General features: G+C 52.4%; 1 protein-coding gene across 5 annotated transcripts in view; it reads right to left on the minus strand.

Moving 5' to 3' along the window:
* The window catches only part of cpt1ab (carnitine palmitoyltransferase 1Ab (liver)), a 138,659-nt gene extending 128,138 nt beyond the window's left edge, over positions 1-10,521 (minus strand). Inside the window, exons 1-2 of one of the 5 annotated variants that reach the window (XM_072518774.1) lie at positions 10,356-10,521; positions 9,739-9,861 (exon numbers count right to left, since the gene is read on the minus strand). The gene's annotated coding sequence lies outside the window, so the exon portion shown is untranslated. Of the gene's footprint in view, positions 1-9,738; positions 10,232-10,355 lie in introns of those variants that run through there. The other 4 variants (XM_072518777.1, XM_072518775.1, XM_072518776.1 and 1 more) reach the window with 4 other exon arrangements.
* Positions 10,522-17,588: the final 7,067 nt, after the last annotated feature.

The raw sequence follows: 17,588 nt of genomic DNA on the forward strand, positions 1-17,588 counted from the left end.
CTGGACCTTTAAGCTTACCATAAAGCATACAGCGGTTAGTGCAGTAAAAATAAAGGGCCTATCCTGTCTTTCCCCCAACTCTACTCTGGAGCAAAGGAGTTCCCGGGGGAGCAAAAGGAAGTGGGGTTCCCTGACGGTCAGTATCAGATGATCCTGGAAGAAATTCAGAGCAAAGTTCGGTTGGGAAAATCATTGTGCCCAGCAGCAATGTTCCCAACATTTCCAGCTCAGAGGATTCAGCTCTTGGGTGTTAATAATGCTTTAGAATTTTAGGTAACATTCCACAGACCCCATTTTAACAGGTTAACTGATTTAAACATTCATCATTTACAACTACAGAAAAAACATTCAATGCAGCTAAAAATTCAATCCAGATCCAAACAACTCTACATTCAGCAACCTGCTGCCCAGAGCTGGTAAACAATACAGCAAAGCAACACATTGCACCACCCCCAGCCCCTGCACCCCTCACCTCCTCCCCCCCCCCCCCCCCCCCCCCCCCGTCTCCTCCCCCCATTCCTTCCCCCCCCCGCCGATCAAAGATCATTCCCACGTTTCCATAATGGAGGTGGTTCGGGATTAATCCAAAGCTCACCTTTACTAAATGTGAAATTGGCCACCTCAGTACAACCCAGAGGGCAAGAAAACACACAAAGCTTCAAAATATATGTTTATATTAAGACACAAGACCCATCAGATACAAAACTGGACAATGTATGAAGGTGTTAAGATACTTTGTATCTAACCCTGTGCTGTGTCTGCCCTGAGGGTGTTTGATGGGACAATGGGCGGCACAGTAACACAGTGGTTAGCACTATTGCTTCAGTGCCAGGGACTCGGGTTCAACTCCCGGCTCGGGTCACTGTCTGCGTGGAGTCTGCACGTTCTCCCAGTGTCTGTGTGGGTTTCCTCCAGGTCCTTCGGTTTCCTCCCACAAGTCCCAAAAGAAGTGCTGTTAGATGATATGGACATTCTGAATTCTCCCTCAGTGTACCCAAACAGGTAGGGTGGCGACCAGAGGATATTCACAGTAACTTCATTGCGGTGTTAATGTAAACCTACTTGTGGCACTAATAAGGATTATTACAATAGAGGGAGCTTTAATCTGTTGCTAATTCTGTGCTGTACTTGTCCTGGGCGCGTTTGATGGGACAGTGTAGTGCGACCTTTACTCTATCTTTTCAAACATGTATCAAAACAGGTTACAGCGAATAAACACCCTGGGAAACATACTTCCCAACAATCCACTACACAGATTTCCCTCTTTCCCCTTCCCCCCCCCCCCACCATGACAAACAGACACTCAAACGCGGTCACAAACATCCCCTACCTTTCCTCAAACCCCCCCTGAAGAGCCTCTTAACTCGTACTTTATCTTCTCTAATCGCAGGAAGTAGTATAGGTCACCCAACCAAGCCGTCACCCCTGGTGGCAATGCCGACCGCCACTCCAGCAAAATTCGCCACCATGCAATCAGAGGCGAATGCCAAGACATCGGCCTTCCTCCTCTCCATGAGTTCCGGCTTCTGGTCCGGGTCCACCTCCTCCTCCACTACGTTGGCTAACACTCACACCCAGAATCTTCCTATTTTTTCAACCCCTAAACACGTGCGCGTGATTCGCTGGTCCCTGCCCCACACCTTTCTTTACTCTGTATCTAACCCTATGCTGTACCTGTCCTGGGAGTGTTTGATGGGACTGTGTAGATGGAGCTTTACTCTTTGACAAAGGGTCATCTGGACTCTTTTCTCTCCTTACAGATGCTGCCAGACCTGCTAAGATTTTCCATCTTTTTCTCTTTTGGTTTTGGAGCTTTACTCTGTTGTATTGCAAGGGTCCTTCCTCTTTACTCCCTGATTTCCTCTTTTTCATTTTTGCCATTGCCCCTCAGTTGGAAAAAAAAATGCAATGTAGCGTGGCCAATTCACCTAGCCTGCACATCTTTGGGCTGTGGGGGTGAGTCCCACACAGACACAGGGAGGCCATTGCATTTTTGATCCACGGATGATTAATGGACATCTCATTTTAAGTCAAGCAGTCTGTAAGAGGTCCGTATCTTTAATTGAAGCAGGAAGAATCTGGAAGGCTGTGCTGGTATAAACAGTAGCTATAGACTGGCCGGCATCAGGGGCAGCACGGTAGCCTTGTGGATAGCACAATTGCTTCACAGCTCCAGGGTCCCAGGTTAGATTCCGGCTGGGGTCACTGTCTGTGCGGAGTCTGCACATCCTCCCCGTGTGTGCGTGGGTTTCCTCCGGGTGCTCCGGTTCCCTCCCACAGTCCAAAGATGTGCAGGTTAGGTGGATTGGCCATGATAAATTGCCCTTCGTGTCCAAAATTGCCCTTAGTGTTGGGTAGGGTTACGGGGATAGGGTGGAGGTGTTGACCTTGGGTAGGGTGCTCTTTCCAAGAGCCGGTGCCGACTCGATGGGCCGAATGGCCTCCTTCTGCACTGTAAATTCTATGATAGTCTATGATAGTGACAGAGAGATGGATTGGGACTTAGTTTGATTGATTAGCTACTCCCCGGCTTTGGGCCAGGGTCAAAGTGACCTGTCGATTTCTGGGCGGGTTTGGAAATTTCTCCCTTCCCAATAGCTTGCCCAGCATTTGGGTGACGTAGCCTATTGGGTCTCGGCCCTCCATCCCCTCTGGTAGACCCACTATTTTAACATTCTGCCGTCTGGACCTATTTTCCTGGTCCTCCACTTTCCCTCTTTGGCTCCGTTGGGTCGTTACCAGCCTTTTCACCTCGGTTTCCCAAGTTACCATCCTGTCGCTCTGGTATGAGGCGGCCCTCTCCAACTCCTGAATAGTTTTCTCCTGCGCCTCCACCTTCCTTTCCAGGCCATCCATGGTTCACTGCATTTTGTCCGTTGTCTCCGCCAGCATCCCCTTCATCATTGTGTGGAGCTCCGTCCTGAGTGCCTCCCTCATGGCGTTTATCTCCGTTTTTATCTCCTCCTTTATGGCGTTTATCTCCGTTTTCAGCACGCTGCTTCATTCTTCCCTGTCTGGTGGTGGTGGTGGGGGGGGGGGGGGGGGCGTGTCCTGTTCCTGCTCGGCTCGCCAGCTTTTCCGCTTCCTGGTTCGCCTGAACCTCTGCCTCGCCCCGTGGGGCCGTCTGCCTGCACAGCCGCAGCTCCTGCTTTTTTGCTTCGCCTTCGCTGCTGCTCCTTATTGCATCTCGCCCCCGCCCCCGATTTATTATTATTTGCAGGTATATTACTGTATGTGCCTTTCTCTTTTTTTCCCTGGGTTTTGGTGGGAAAAAGCGATTCTTCAAAAATAAAAATAAAGTAAAGTAAACCCCCCCACCGAGTTGCTGCTGCCATTGACCAATGTCCACCGTTCTGCCAGGAAGTCTAAGAACGGTTGCCACTGCCTAAAGAACCCTTGTACCGACCCTCTCAAGGAGAATTTCACCCTCTCCAACTTAATAAACCCTGCCATATCGCTGATCAAGGATTCCACGCTTGGGGGCCTCGCATCCTTCCACTGAAGAAGAATCCTTCGCCGGGCTACCAGGGAAGCAAAGGCCAGAATTCCGGCCTCTTTCGCCTCCTGCACTTCCGGCTCCTCTGCCACCCCAAATATTGTGAGCCCCCAGCCCGGTTTGACCCTGGATCCTACCACCCTCGGCACCGTCCTCGCTACGCCCTTTCAAAATTCCTCCAGCACTGGGCATGCCCAGAACATATGGGTGTGGTTTGCTGGGCTCCCTGAGCACCTAACACACCTGTCCTCACCCCCAAAAAAAAAACGGCTTATCCTTGTCCCGGTCATGTGTGCCCTGTGCAGCACCTTAAACTGTATGAGGCTGAGCCTCGCGGACGATGAGGAAGATTTCACCCTCCCTAGGGCATCTGCCCACGTCCCTTCCTCAATCTCCTCTCCCAACTCCTCCTCCCACTTACCTTTCACCTCCACCACCGAGGCCGCCTCCTCCTCCTGCATCATCTGGTAAGTTTCCGAGATCTTCCCCACTCCCACCCACCCCCCGAGAGCACCCTGTCCTGTACTGTGTGTGGCAGCAGCCGCGGGAATGCCACCACCTGCCGCCTGGCAAACGCCCTTACCTGTAAGTACCTGAAGGTGTTCCCCGGGGGGAGCCCGTACTTCTCCTCCAGCTCACCCAGGCTCGCGAACAGGTCCACAAACAGGTCCCCCAACCTTCGTATCCCTGCCCTGTGCCACCCCGAAAACCCTCCATCTGTTCTCCCGGAGACGAACCGGTGGTTCCCCCGTATTGGAGTCCACACAGAGGCCCTAACTTCCCCCCGTGCCACCTCCACTGCCCCCAGATTTTGAGGGCAGCCGCCACCACCGGGCTCATGGTATACCTCCTTGGAGGGAATGGCAGCAGCTCGTGGTATGCCTCCTTGGAGGGAATGGCAGCGGCGCCATTGCCAGCGCCCCCAGACTTGTACCCACACAAGACGCCGTCTCCTACCTCTTCCATGCAGCCCCCTCCATCACCCACTTGCGCACCATCATTGCATTGGCGGCCCAGTAGTACCCACAGAGGTTGCGCAGCGCCAGCCCCCCCCCATATCTCTGCTCTGCTCCAGGAACACCCTTCTCACCATTGGAGTCCCTCGCACCCATACAAACCCCATTATACTCCTGTTGACCAGCCTAAAAAAGGCCTTTGGGATAAACACAGGGAGGCACTGGAACAGGAACAGAAACCTTGGGAGCACCGTCATTTTGACTGACTGCACCCTACCCGCCAATGACAGCGGCAACGCGTCCCACCTCTTGAACTCCTCCTCCATTTCCTCCACCAGCCTTGTGAAATTAAGCCCATGCAGGGCCCCCCAGCTCCTGGCCACCTGGACCCCCAAATACCTGAAGCCCCTCTCTGCCCTTTTTAATGGGAGCTCACCAATCCCCCTCTCCTGGTCCCCTGGGTGAACCACAAACAGCTCGCTCTCCCCCATTTGAGCTTGTACCCTGAGAAATCCCCGAATTCCCTAAGGATCCTCATTACCTCCGGCATTCCCCCCACCGGGTCCACCACACGTAGCAGCAAGTCGTCCGCATAGAGCGACACCCTATGCTCCTCCGCACCAGCCCCTTCCAGTTCCTCGACTCCCTCAGTGCCATAGCCAGGGGTTCAATCGCCAGTGCGAAGAGCAGGGGGGACAGGGGACACCCCTGCCTCGTCCCTCGGTGCAACCGATAGTACTCGGACCTCCTCCTGTTGTGGCCACACTTGCCATCGGGACCTCATACAACAGCCTAACCCACCTGATAAACCTCTCCCCAAACCTCTTCAGCACCCCCCACAGGTTCCCCTATCGAAGGCTTTCTCAGCGTCCATCGCCACCACTATCTCCGCCTCCCTCGCCGGCATCATGATAACGTTCAAAAGCCTCCGCACATTCGCATTCAACTGCCTCCCCTTCACGAACCCTGTCTGGTCTTTGTGGATGATCTGCGGCACACAATCCTCAATCCTTGTGGCTAAGACCTTCGCCAGCACCGTGGCATCTACGTTTAGCAACAAAATCGGCCTGTACGAAATCAGGGGCTGTTTAGCACAGGGCTAAAGACCTGGCTTTGAAAGCAGACCAAGGCAAGCCAGCAGCACGGTTCAATTCCCGTACCAGCCTCCCTGAACAGGCACCGGAATGTGGCAACTAGGGGCTTTTCACTAACTTCATTTGAAGCCTACTTGTGACAATAAGCGATTTTCATTTTTCATTTAAGACCCACATTGCAGGGGATCCTCGTTCCGCTTCAGGGTCAAGGAGAGCAGTGCCCGGGACATAGTCGGGGGCAAAGCCCCTCCCTCCTTTGCCTCATTGAAGGTCCTAACCAGCAATGGGCCCAACAGGTCCATATATATTTTATAGAATTCGACCGGGAAACCGTCCGGCCCCGGTGCCTTCCCCGCCTGCATGCTTCCTATCCCTTTGATCAGCTCCTCCAGCCCAATCGGGGCCCCCAATCCCTCCTCCACCTTCGGAAACTTCAATTGGTCCAGGAAGCGGCCCATCCCTCCCTCCTCCAGTGGGGGCTCGGACCGGTACAATTCCTCATAGAAGTCCCTGAAGACCCATTGATGCTAACCCCACTCCGCACCACACTCCCTCCCCTGTCCTTACCTCCCTGATCTCCCTAGCTGCGTCCCGCTTCCGAAGCTGATGCGCCAGCTTGCCTGTTCCCCGTACTCGGAAATCGCCCCCTGGGCCTTCCTCCACTGCACCTCCGCCTTCCTGGTGGTCACCAGGTCGAATTCAGCCTGGAGGCTGCGCCTCTTCCTCAACAATCCTTCCCCCGGCACCTCTGCATCCCTCCTGTCTACCCTCACCATCTCCCCCACCAGCCTCTCCCTCAGCTCCCTCCTCTCCTTGTGGGCCCTAATGGAGATCAGCTCTCCCCTAACCACCGCCTCAGCGCCTCCCATACCATCCCCACTCGGACCTCCCAGTTATCGTTGGCCTCCAGGTACCTCTCTATACTTCCTCGGACCCGCTCGCTCACCTCCTCGTCCGTCAACAGCCCCACATCCAAGTGCCACAACGGGCGCTGGTCCCTCTCCTCCCCCAGCTCGAAGTCCACCCAATGCGGGGCGTGGTCCGAAATGGCTATTGCCGAATACTCTGTATCCTCTACTCTCGCTATCAGCGCCCCACTCAAAATGAAAAAGTAGATTCGAGAATAAACCTTGTGGACATGTGAGAAGAATGAAAATTCCCCAGCCCCCGGGCTTGCAACTCTCCAAGGGTCCACCCCTCCCATCTGGTCCATAAACCCCCTCAGCACTCTAGCCGCCGCCGGCTTCCTACCCGTCGTAGACCTGGAGCGATCCAGTGCCGGATCCAGCACCGTGTTAAAGTCTCCCCCCCCATTATCAGGCCCTCCACTTACAAGTCTGGGATCCGACCTAACATGCGCCACATAAAACCCGCATCGTCCCAATTCGGGGCATACACATTGACCAGTACCACCCTCTCTCCCTGCAGCTTACCACTTACCATTACGTACCTACCGCCATTGTCTGCCACAATGTTCGACGCCTCAAATGACACCTTCTTTCCCACCAAGATCGCCACCCCTCAATTTTTGGCATCCAGCCCCGAATGAAACACCTGACCTACCCACCCTTTCCTCAATCTTACCTGGTCTGCCACCTTCAGGTGTGTCTCCTGGAGCATAATCACATCCGCCTTCAGCCCCTTCAGGTGCGCGAACACGCGGGCGCGCTTGACCGGCCCATTCAATCCCCTTACATTCCAGGCTATCAGCCGGATCAGGGGGGCTACCAGCCGGATCAGGGGGGGCTACCAGCCGGATCAGGGGGGGCTACCAGCCGGATCAGGGGGGGCTACCCGCTCCCCCGTCGACTAGCCATAACCCCTCCTCGGCCAGCCACTTGCCCGCACCCCCCTCCCGGCCCATTCCCCACGGCGGCAGACCCCCCCCCCCCCCCCCTCCTCCCTCCCCTCCAGCGCCCCCTTGACCATAGCAGCAGCAACCCTATTTCCCCCCCCCCCCCCCGGCTAGGACCCATCCTAGCTGTTTTACTCCCCTATTGCAATTCCGCAAGTCAGCGGACTCCTGCTGACCCCGGCCACTCCCGCCGCTGCTCCCATTGTGTGACACACTCCCCTCTTCCGTTCCCCATCCACAGGCTCTCCCCCTCCCATCCTGAGTGCGGGAAACAACCCTCACTTCCCCGCCCCGGCCCCACCTCCTCCAGTCTTCAGCACGGGAAAAAGCCCGCATTTACCACCTACCCGGCCCCGCCACCTCTGCCGCAGCTCCTGTTACAGGCCCAGTCCCCTCACCCCCCGACCCGGCTCACCCCCCGACCCCACGAGGCCCCATCTCACCGCCGGCATTCCACCCCTTTTCCCTTTGCTTACCCCCCTCCACGAGCCCCCCCCGACCAAAACAGTGCCCAACCCCCCCTAACCGACCAGAAAGAAAAACCACAAAAGAAAAAAAAAAAAAGAAACCATGAGCGAAGGACCCCCCCCCACCAATCAAAAAGTAACAAAAAAGTGTGGGCAGTCCCCAAAAGCCCCATCCCGACCCTCAATCTGTGTCCAACTTCTCGGCCTGAACAAAGGCCCACGCCTCCTCCGGAGACTCAAAATAATGGTACCAGTCCTTGTAGGTGACCCACAGTCGCGCCGGCTGCAACATGCCAAACTTCACCCCCTTTCTGTGCAGCACCGCCTTCGCCCGATTGTACCCGGCCCTCTTCCCGCCCCCCTCCGTACTCCAGTCCCAGTATATTCGAACCTCCACGTTCTCCCACCTGATGCTCCTCTCCTTCTTGGCCCACCTGAGCACACTCCTGATCAGCAAACCGATGAAACCGCACCAGCACCGCCCACGGAGGCTCGTTAGCCTTGGGCCTCCTCGCCAGCACTCTATGGGGCCCTTCCAGCTCCAGGGGCCCCTGGAAGGACCCCGCTCCCATCAGCGAGTTTAACATGGTGACCACATAGGCCCCCATGTCCAGCCCCTCCCATGTCCAGCCCCTCCGGGAGGCCCAGAATCCGCAGATTCTTCTGCCTCTACTGATTCTCCATCTCCTGGAACCGCTCCGGCCATTTCCTGTGGAGCGCCTCCACCTTTACCGCCAGGCCTAAGATCTCGTCCTCAAGAGATCTTTTGTCGGGCCTCGCGGATCGCCACCCCCTGGGCCGTCTGTGTCTCCAGCAGCTTATCGATAGAAGCCTTCATCGGCTCCAGCAGGTCCGCTTTAATCTCTCTGAAGCAGCGCTGGATACCCTCCGGTTGCTCCTCCGCCCACTGCCTCCACGCTGCCTGGTCTCCGCCTGCCGCCATTTTGTTCTTCTTCCCTTGCACCTTCTTCGGGTCCACCACCACATTTTTAGTCGCCCCGCTTCTGGTAAAAACCAAATACTATCGGGGAATTGTTGTAATCTCCTTCCCACACCGGGAAACGCTGAAAAAGTGACGTTGGGGGCCCTGAAAAGAGCCCAAAACCGTTTTTGCGGGAGCCGCCGAATGTGCGACTTAGCTCCGCGTAGCCGCAGCCAGTTCATATATGTTGATGACAGTAAAGAAAAAAATATGACTCAGTGTATCCTGACTGAGGCTTCAGTATTCAGATTTGTGATATGTTCGGACCTAAACTGGTGCAGTATATATTGAGAATGCCCTGCTCAGAGAGTCTGAGTCAATAGAGTAGCTTCAGGATAAGCAACAGCCCTGTTGTTTCCCTGCTCACAAAACTGTCAACTGATCTTGGAGCCAGGTTTCATTTGCGAGTTAGGATAGGGCACATTAAAAGAGGCCATCCTGCCTTACATGTCTGTGCCAGAGGGTAGCAATTCGTCACTCTCATTCTCTATCCCTATAAACCCGAAATTCTTTTCATTCAGGTGTTTGTATAATATTTCAAAATTACAAGAAAGCTGTTCCTCCACCCGTCAAGACACTGCACTCCACATCATTACAATTGGCCGTCTGAAATCATTTGTCGCATCTGGATTTTATGCCAATTGTATATGCCATGTTAAAAGGAGGCAGCAAGAGCTGGAGGAACAGACTCCATTTCAGTTTCTATACAGAAGGTGGAAGGTCAATTCGGCATTGCTGCTTGTCGCCACTCAGCCCAGAACACAATAACCTCGCGCCCCTCCTCCCTCTCAATGGCTTAATCATTTGCTTAAGGAAGTAGGTGAAAAGTCAGGTTAGCAGAGCGCAGCCTGTGGTTACAGCAGATTGAGAATATACATTTTCACTTACCAAGGGCTTGCGACTCAGGCTCTGCTGAACGTTTCTTTCAGCATTCACTGAGAATTAGGACACAGACACCGTGCTGTCTTCCTCTCTGTCTCTCGGGGACCGTTGGATGGTTTCTTCTATAACCTAAGAACACAGAAAATTCCTTTTAGGTGCGGAATTTGACCCAAGCAAAGAATGAGCAGCTCTCCGCTGGCAGTGAAATCAGTTGAGAGTCAGCTGAGGGTTACACTGTGAGAGCGTTCACTAACAGGATGCTCCATAGCAGCTAGAACAGGAAACTGGAAACACAGCCTCTTCACAATATCGGAGAGACTTGCCAAGAGAACAAGCACGTCATGGCAACCAGAATTGGTTTTCTTAATGTCAGCCCAGTTCCAGCTCTCCCTAAATCATCACAGCCTTCAACTGAGTCGGACAAATTCAGAAAGATGATCACAATTGGAATACAACGGGAATAGAGAGAGTCACATTGAGAGGGACGAGGAGGGGGAGCGGGGGGAGTAGAGGGCGAGACTGACGGGGGATAAGGGAGGGGAAAGAGAGAGGGCAGAGAAATGACGATCAGAGGGGGAGGGGGAACAGATAGCAGAGAGAGGCAAGAAGGAAGACACACTCACACAGAATGCGGTAGAGGCCCAGAGACTTTCATATTTCTGAATCAGTGTTAAAATGCTGGGTTGTGCTGCCAGTCGCACAAAGTAATGATGAACTGCAGCTACCTGACGCCTCTCCCAGTTGAGCAGTGACACAGGCACAGTGTGGAATACAAACTCAGCTGACCGGTTCCACCTGTCTTTTCACTCTGCACATGCGGCTGGCTGCACTTTCCCATTCCAGCACCTTCTCACATTTTCACTCCATCCCCTTTATTAGCTCAACTGAAAGTATATTGTCTACAAGATAGAAAGTGGAGGATGAAACAGGAAACTCATGACAAAGACCAGCTGACAATTTAAAACAGCCTGTATGTTCCAGCAGTTCTTTATTGGGAAGAAATACATTTCAAATGGTACAACTAGCAAGAGTAAACGGAGGATACAGAGGCCAGGCAGGTTGCTAGGTCACGAGGTGAGGGAGGCCTCCAGAAAGTACTGAAGGTCACCGAACTGTGTTGAGGTGACACAGTGTCAAAGGGTACTGGAGCAAGCCCAGCGATTACACAAAGTTCAGCACTGGTTAAAAAAAATACCCCCCACACCCTGGGCAGGATTCACCTTTGGCCGACGTCGAAATCGCGAAACGCGATTGGGCGGAGAATCGCAGTAGACGCCGATTTGACACCAAATCGGGATCCTCCAGCACCCCGAAAATGGTGTAAATGCATCGCTCGCGGTGCGGCGTTTAAAGACCATTGGCATATCATTAGCGGGCCTGACCCTCTATTCTCCGGGGCCTCCGCGATTCACCACCTCCGATGGGCCGAGGTCGCAACGGCGTGGTTCACTTGTCGTTTCAGAAATTGTGAACCTGGTGACGTGGCTGCTGAGCGAGAGAGAGAAGGTAGGACACGGAGTGGAGAGTGACTGCGGGCTGCTGGCCCGGACACTGGCCATGCTGGCTGAGGTGGGGGACTCCTGCCAGGGCCGTGGGAGGGGGGAAACAGGTTGAGCAATCAGAGTGCCCCCCAATGGGACTGGGGCAGTGCCCAGGCAGCGACCGCCTTTACGGTGGCCATCTTGCTGCACACCCACTGACTACCCATTTTGACCCCTGGTTCTACACAGTGACACCGGCTGTATGGGTGCACCCACCCCTGCACCTCCACCCCCCTCCCATCACATTTGGCACCGTGGGGGTATGGGGGAGGACGCCCACTCCCCGTGACCGTCAAGACTAAGGGGGACGAAGAACAGGACATGGGCCCAGGCAGGTAGGGTAGGCCGCACAACGAGTGCACCAGGGCCAGCGCACACAGGACGCTCTGATTGCCTACAGGTTCACCGACTGTGGGGGCGGGGGGTAGCTGGCAAGGGGCACGGACACCACATCCCAAACCCACCCACCCCCTCACTCCCACCCCGCCAAACTGCCCGCTTGCGTCCCCCTCCGTTGTACATACCTGCGGCAAAACGGGGTGGGGGCCCTGGGTTGGCAGTAATAGCGGGTCTGGTCAGTGGGGTGGAGGATGATGACAACCCGCCCTGCGATGAGCTCTGGGGCTCTGCGGTGTATGACAACATCTGGCTCCTGCCCACGGTAGCAATGTCCACCATCCACCTGGCTGATCCCTGCATGCGAGCTGGCCATTCCATCTCAAGGTCGTATAGAATCCCTGGGGTGGGGATGCTAGGGACGGGTCAGGGCATGGGTGGTGGTGGGGGGGGGAGCACGGTCCATCCACAAGGCCTGCACCGGTCACCATTCCCCCGGCCAGCCCTGACCAGCCCACCCCCACACCTGACACAGCACCGGGACAGGTTGTAAGGGTGGTAACGGATGTTTATTTTGCACAAATACATAAAGTCTGTGCCCTAGCCCCATGACTAAATTATGCCCTGCACCCGTTCTAACGTAACTGGTGTCTAACTATCTGGCCTTACGGGCCCTAACACTACACCTAGGTGGTTCCCCAGACGGTACAGTAGGAGTGTGGACAGTCTGCTGTGACTCCTGCCCTCCGACGGTGCGCGTTTCCTGGGGTGACCGACCTGATGGGCCCAGCTGCTGCTCGGGTGTCCTCAGTGGTATGGTGCCATCCTGCTATGCCGCTGCTCACCAGATGCACCAGGGACAGGATGGGGGAATCCGAGGTGCTGAGGTGTACCAGCACCTCCCCTGCAGGAGTCACTGGCACGGACCCCATCATCTCCTCCTCCCTCAGGGTGCCCGATGGCCCTTGACTACTCCATGGAACAGGGGAGGCGAACGGAGCCATCCCCGGAGGCCCCCTCGACACCTGGCGATGCCATGAAGCCCAGGGAGTGGACCATCTCCCTCTGGGACTGCATCACATCACGCTGTGACTGTGCCACCACCTTCTGGGACTGGGCCACATCACCCAGTGATAGGACCACCTCCCTCTGGGACTGGGCCCCATCACCCAGTGATAGGACCACCTCCCTCTGGGACTGGGCCACCTCACCCAGTGTCTGCATCATGCCGGCCAGAGCCTGGGCAATGCCACCGACATTCCCAGCCTTGACCTGCTGTGACTGGGCCATGCTGAGGAGCGCCACGCAATGTCTCGGTGGCCCTGGCACATCGCTGCCTGTGAGAGAGTAGCCCTGTCCTGTGCCATGGCCAACGCCTGCACAGATTGCCTCAGGCCTTGGACACGCTGATCCATAGCCAAAACCATCACCCCCAATGCCTCCACCGTGGACGCCACTCTTGCGGTGTCTGCCTGAGTGGCACGCATGGCTGGCACCACACCCTGCTCCTGCCTGTGGTTGGACTCCTTCAACTGCGCCCGCAGGTGCTGGATGCTCACCTACAACCCCTCTTGTAGTCCCTGGCTCTCGGAATGCATCTGCACTGTGGCTGGGACTGGATGTTCCAAAAGCCCGGGACCCGTCTGGACGGCAGCTGTTTCCTGGGGTTGGCCTGCCCTCCGACCATCCGGCCCCTTGGCTGCTCCCACCTCCACCTGCTGTACCGGATGAGATGTGTGGTGTGCCTCAGATAGTGTCAGTGTGCCCAACCGAGGTGATAGTGTCTGAGATGATGGAAGGTGTTGGAGACAGCTGTGATGGAAAGTCCATGTCATTCTCCAACCTGAGCTGCGAGGGTGTCCTGATTCTCGGGCGGAGGGCTGGTGTTTGGGCTGCTCTCCCCGTCAGTGCTCGGCTGTCTGGGGGGCACTGGCACTAGCCGGGGCCAGGGGGGAGTTGGGGGGTGGTGGTGTGTGGGTGAGGGGGATGTGTGGGTGACGGGAGTGTGGAGGTGGGGGGGTCTCGACACACGGGTCATGGGCAACCGCAACTCAGCAGGGTCTCACATGCTCGCCCGTGACCGCACTCCACCCGGGCGACATCCCTTTCCTCTGGGCCACTGGCCATGTTCAGGGCCCTCTGCTTGGATATGTTAAGTAATGGGTTAAGAGACATTCCAATTAGTTGTCTCATTTATGTTAAGTATCCAATAATTGACACTGATATGTAAAGGGGCTTCAGGTGGCCTTTGTGTCAGGTGATGTGATGTGATAGTTTTGTGCAAAGTCTGTTGAAGTAAATTAAAGGTGTTTGTGGAAAAGCAGCTGAACCTTTGGCTCTTTATAAAACAGCAGCTAAACGTATAATAAATGGTAGCAGAGGATGGTTGCTGTGCAAATGTGAAGGGTTGAAGGATACAACTTTTCCAGACCAAACCATGGAGTGAGTGAGAAAAAAAACAACCCAGATATATGGCTGAACCTAGGATAAAGATGGCCAGATATAATTACCACCCCTTATTTTCTGAAAGGGGATCGTACGATCAATGGAGAAATGCAGTAGTTATGTGGACTAATGTGCCTTGGGAAAGAGAAAACAAGGTATGGCATTGGCTCTTTCTCTACCTTATGACAGTAAAATTCGAAGCAAAGTGTTTTCTGAGCTGGAATTGGAAGATTAGACTCCGAAGAAGGTTTGGAGACTGTATTAAGTTATATGGATACGATTTATAAAAAGGATGACTTGTTAAGTGCGTATGAAACATGGTCGGATTTTGATAGGTTCCGGAAAATAGAGGATTTCTCCATGGAAGACTATTAATGGAATTTGGCAGACTATATAAAAGGCTGCAGAAACACAACCTGGAATTTCCACAGTCTGTGTTGGCCTTTAAATTACTTGACTGTGCTAGAGTGAGCAACATAGATAGGCTCCTGGTTTTGACAGGAGTTCAGTTTGTGGATAAGGATACCTTATTCGATCAGATAACAGAAGCTTTAAAAACGTTTCTGGGGAAAGATTTGGTCCCGATGGCTCTAATGACCCACATAGGTCAGTCTGCATTAAAGCAGAATATGGAAGACACACGACTAACAGGATGGCAAAATCACACTGCTACAAATAGGTTCCAAGACTATAGAGGGAGATCAGGACCCGGAAAGTATGAAGACAGAAACCCAGTTAGAAACTACAATAGGAAGATGAACCCCAGAAATGCACGGGGCATGATAAATCGATGTTTTCGATGTGACTCTCAATACCATTATGCTTTCAACTGCCCAACACGTTATAATAGTGTTTGAAGCGACACATGACACGGAAGAGTCAGAAGAGGAAAAGGATAGTGACCAGAAAGAAGGCATTGTCCTATTAACAAGCAGTTTTACGCTGGTAATGAGGGTGTTGGTTGCAGAATCCTTCAATTGTGCTGTATGTGACAGTAGCTGCACATCTACTGTGTGTGGAATTGACTGGTTAAAATGTTACCTGGACTCCTTGAATGCTGAAAATCGTAACAAGGTTAAGGAATTTGAAAGTTCCACACGTTTGAGGATGATAATACTCTGAAGTCGCTGACAAGAGTGGTGATCCCTTGCAATATTGCCGGAGTGAATCATTTCATTAGCACGGATGTTGTATCAAGTGAGATATCTTTGCTTCTGAGCAGACCGTCGATGAAGAAAGCACACATGAAACTGGATATGGAACAGGATAAGGCAACAGCTTTTGGAAAGACGGTGGACTTACAATTTACACAGTCGGGACACTATTGTATTCCATTACTGACAAATAATATTTCAAGTACAGTTGTTAAGGATGTGTTAATGGCAGTTGAAAATGGGACTTTAGCTGATAAAAAGCTTGTTGTATTAAAACTGCATGGGCAATTTGCGCATCCGTCTCTAAATTTATTAAAGGATGCAGGGGTAAGGGATGAAGACGATACTAAACTGATAGAACAGGTTAGTGATCGCTGTGAAGTTTGTAGGAAGTACAGAAGGACACCAGCACGACCGATAGTAACCCTACCTTTGGCCAATGATTTTAACGACATTGTGGCCATGGACCTTAAGATCTGGGATAAAGCCAATAATATATTTATTTTGCATTTTGTAGATTTAGCAACCAGACTTAGTCAATCAACGATTGTACGAAGTAAAGAAAAGAGTAATTCTGGATCAAATTGTGGAAAAATAGATAGGGACAGGAATGAGCCCACCGGCAAAATTCCTTATGGACAATGGGGGAGAATTTGCTAATGATGAGTTTAGGGATATGTGTGAAAACGTGAATATCACAGTTATGAATACAGCGGTGGAAAGCCCATTTAGAAATGGTGTGTGGGAAAGAAACCATGCGGTAATAGATGACATGCTCTGGAAAATTTTGGCAGATAGACGAAACTGCAAGTTAAATTCAGCTTTAGCATGGGCGGTACATGCAAAGAATTCATTGCCGATGGTGGGGGCTATAGTCCCTATCAATTAGTGTTTGGTAGAAATCCTAAAATTCCGTCCATCTTAGATGACAGCCTCCAGCTTGGGAAGGGACTACAATTAGCTCTGCTTTTGCTGAGCATTTAAATGCATTACATAGCAGTAGAAAAGCTTTTTTGGAAGCAGAAGTCTCTGAAAGAATTCGCAGAGGTTTAAGACATAATGTACGGCCATCAGATGCCGTTTTTCAGCAAGGGGACATGGTATACTCTCAGAGACAATTCTAATGAATGGAAGGGCCCAGGGAAGATCATAGGCATAGATGGCAAAATAATTATTTTGCAACATGGCAATCAAACTGTTAGGATTCATTCATCAAGGATAACGGGTACAGATTACAAATTTTCAAATTTAGACAGAGCAGACAGATATGACGAGGTACGCACGTGTTACAGAACTATGAGGACCAGTTAACTGGTATAGACAGGGTTTCTGTACAGGAACAAGACACTTCTGATTAATTAGAACAGGCCATTTTTCTGAAAGGACGACTGCCAAAAGTTGGTACAAAAGTGACATACTTGCCTGAAGGGTCTAGTCAATGGAAGGATGCAACTGTTATTAGTAGAGCAGGGAAGGCCACTGGAAAGTATAAACATTGGTTGAGTGTACAGCATTCAGGGGAGGGCGTCAAGACAATGGATTGGGAACACGAAGTTCAGAAATGGAGGGCAGAGAAACGCAGTGCCAGTTCAGATAGTACATCGGATAGTGAACAGGTCCGCAGGAAGAGGTCGAGAACTATTGAAAGAACATCCCACAGCAGAAGGGAAAAATGAAGCAGTAGCAGTACAGAACAAGATACCAGGCGGGAGAGGGGACGTAGTTTATCAAGATCTCGGAACATGAGTAAGACATCAAATACTAGTAGGAGTAGAAGTTCACATGCACGTGAGATTTTGGTGGCTTCCAATAAATTAGATGAAAAAGTTATCAAAGATCTAAACAGCAAGAATTGCATAGTTGGAGTGAATTTGGGATATACACGGAAGTCGGGGACAAAGAGCTCTATCCCACAGATGGATTTTCACGGAAAAGCTTCTTCCGGATGGGACATCTAAGGCAAAGGCCAGGCTTGTGGCAAGGGGATTTGAAGAAAACTTAGAAGATCAGGATTTAAGGGTAGATTCACCTACGGCAGGAAAGGTTATTTTAAAGATCGTCTTGGCTCTATTAGCCACAAAGGCATGGGAATGCAAATCTATAGATATAAAAGCTGCCTTTTTGCAGGGGCATCTGCTCCAGAGAAACATTTTACTCCGTACTCCAAAAGAGGCAGCTAACACAGAAGGGGTATTCTGGAAGTTGAACAAATGTGTATATGGATTGAATGATGCATCTAGAGTCTGGTACTTTTCGGTAAGATCAGTTTTGTTGAAGTTAGGATGTTGCCAGTTGAAATCAGATCCGGCAATGTTTTACTGGCACTATAAAGGAAATCTTTCTGGCATCTTTATGATGCATGTCGATGATTTTTTGTGGG

Source organism: Scyliorhinus torazame, chromosome 10 (genome assembly GCF_047496885.1).
Source record: "Scyliorhinus torazame isolate Kashiwa2021f chromosome 10, sScyTor2.1, whole genome shotgun sequence".
Lineage (NCBI taxonomy): Eukaryota > Metazoa > Chordata > Chondrichthyes > Carcharhiniformes > Scyliorhinidae > Scyliorhinus > Scyliorhinus torazame.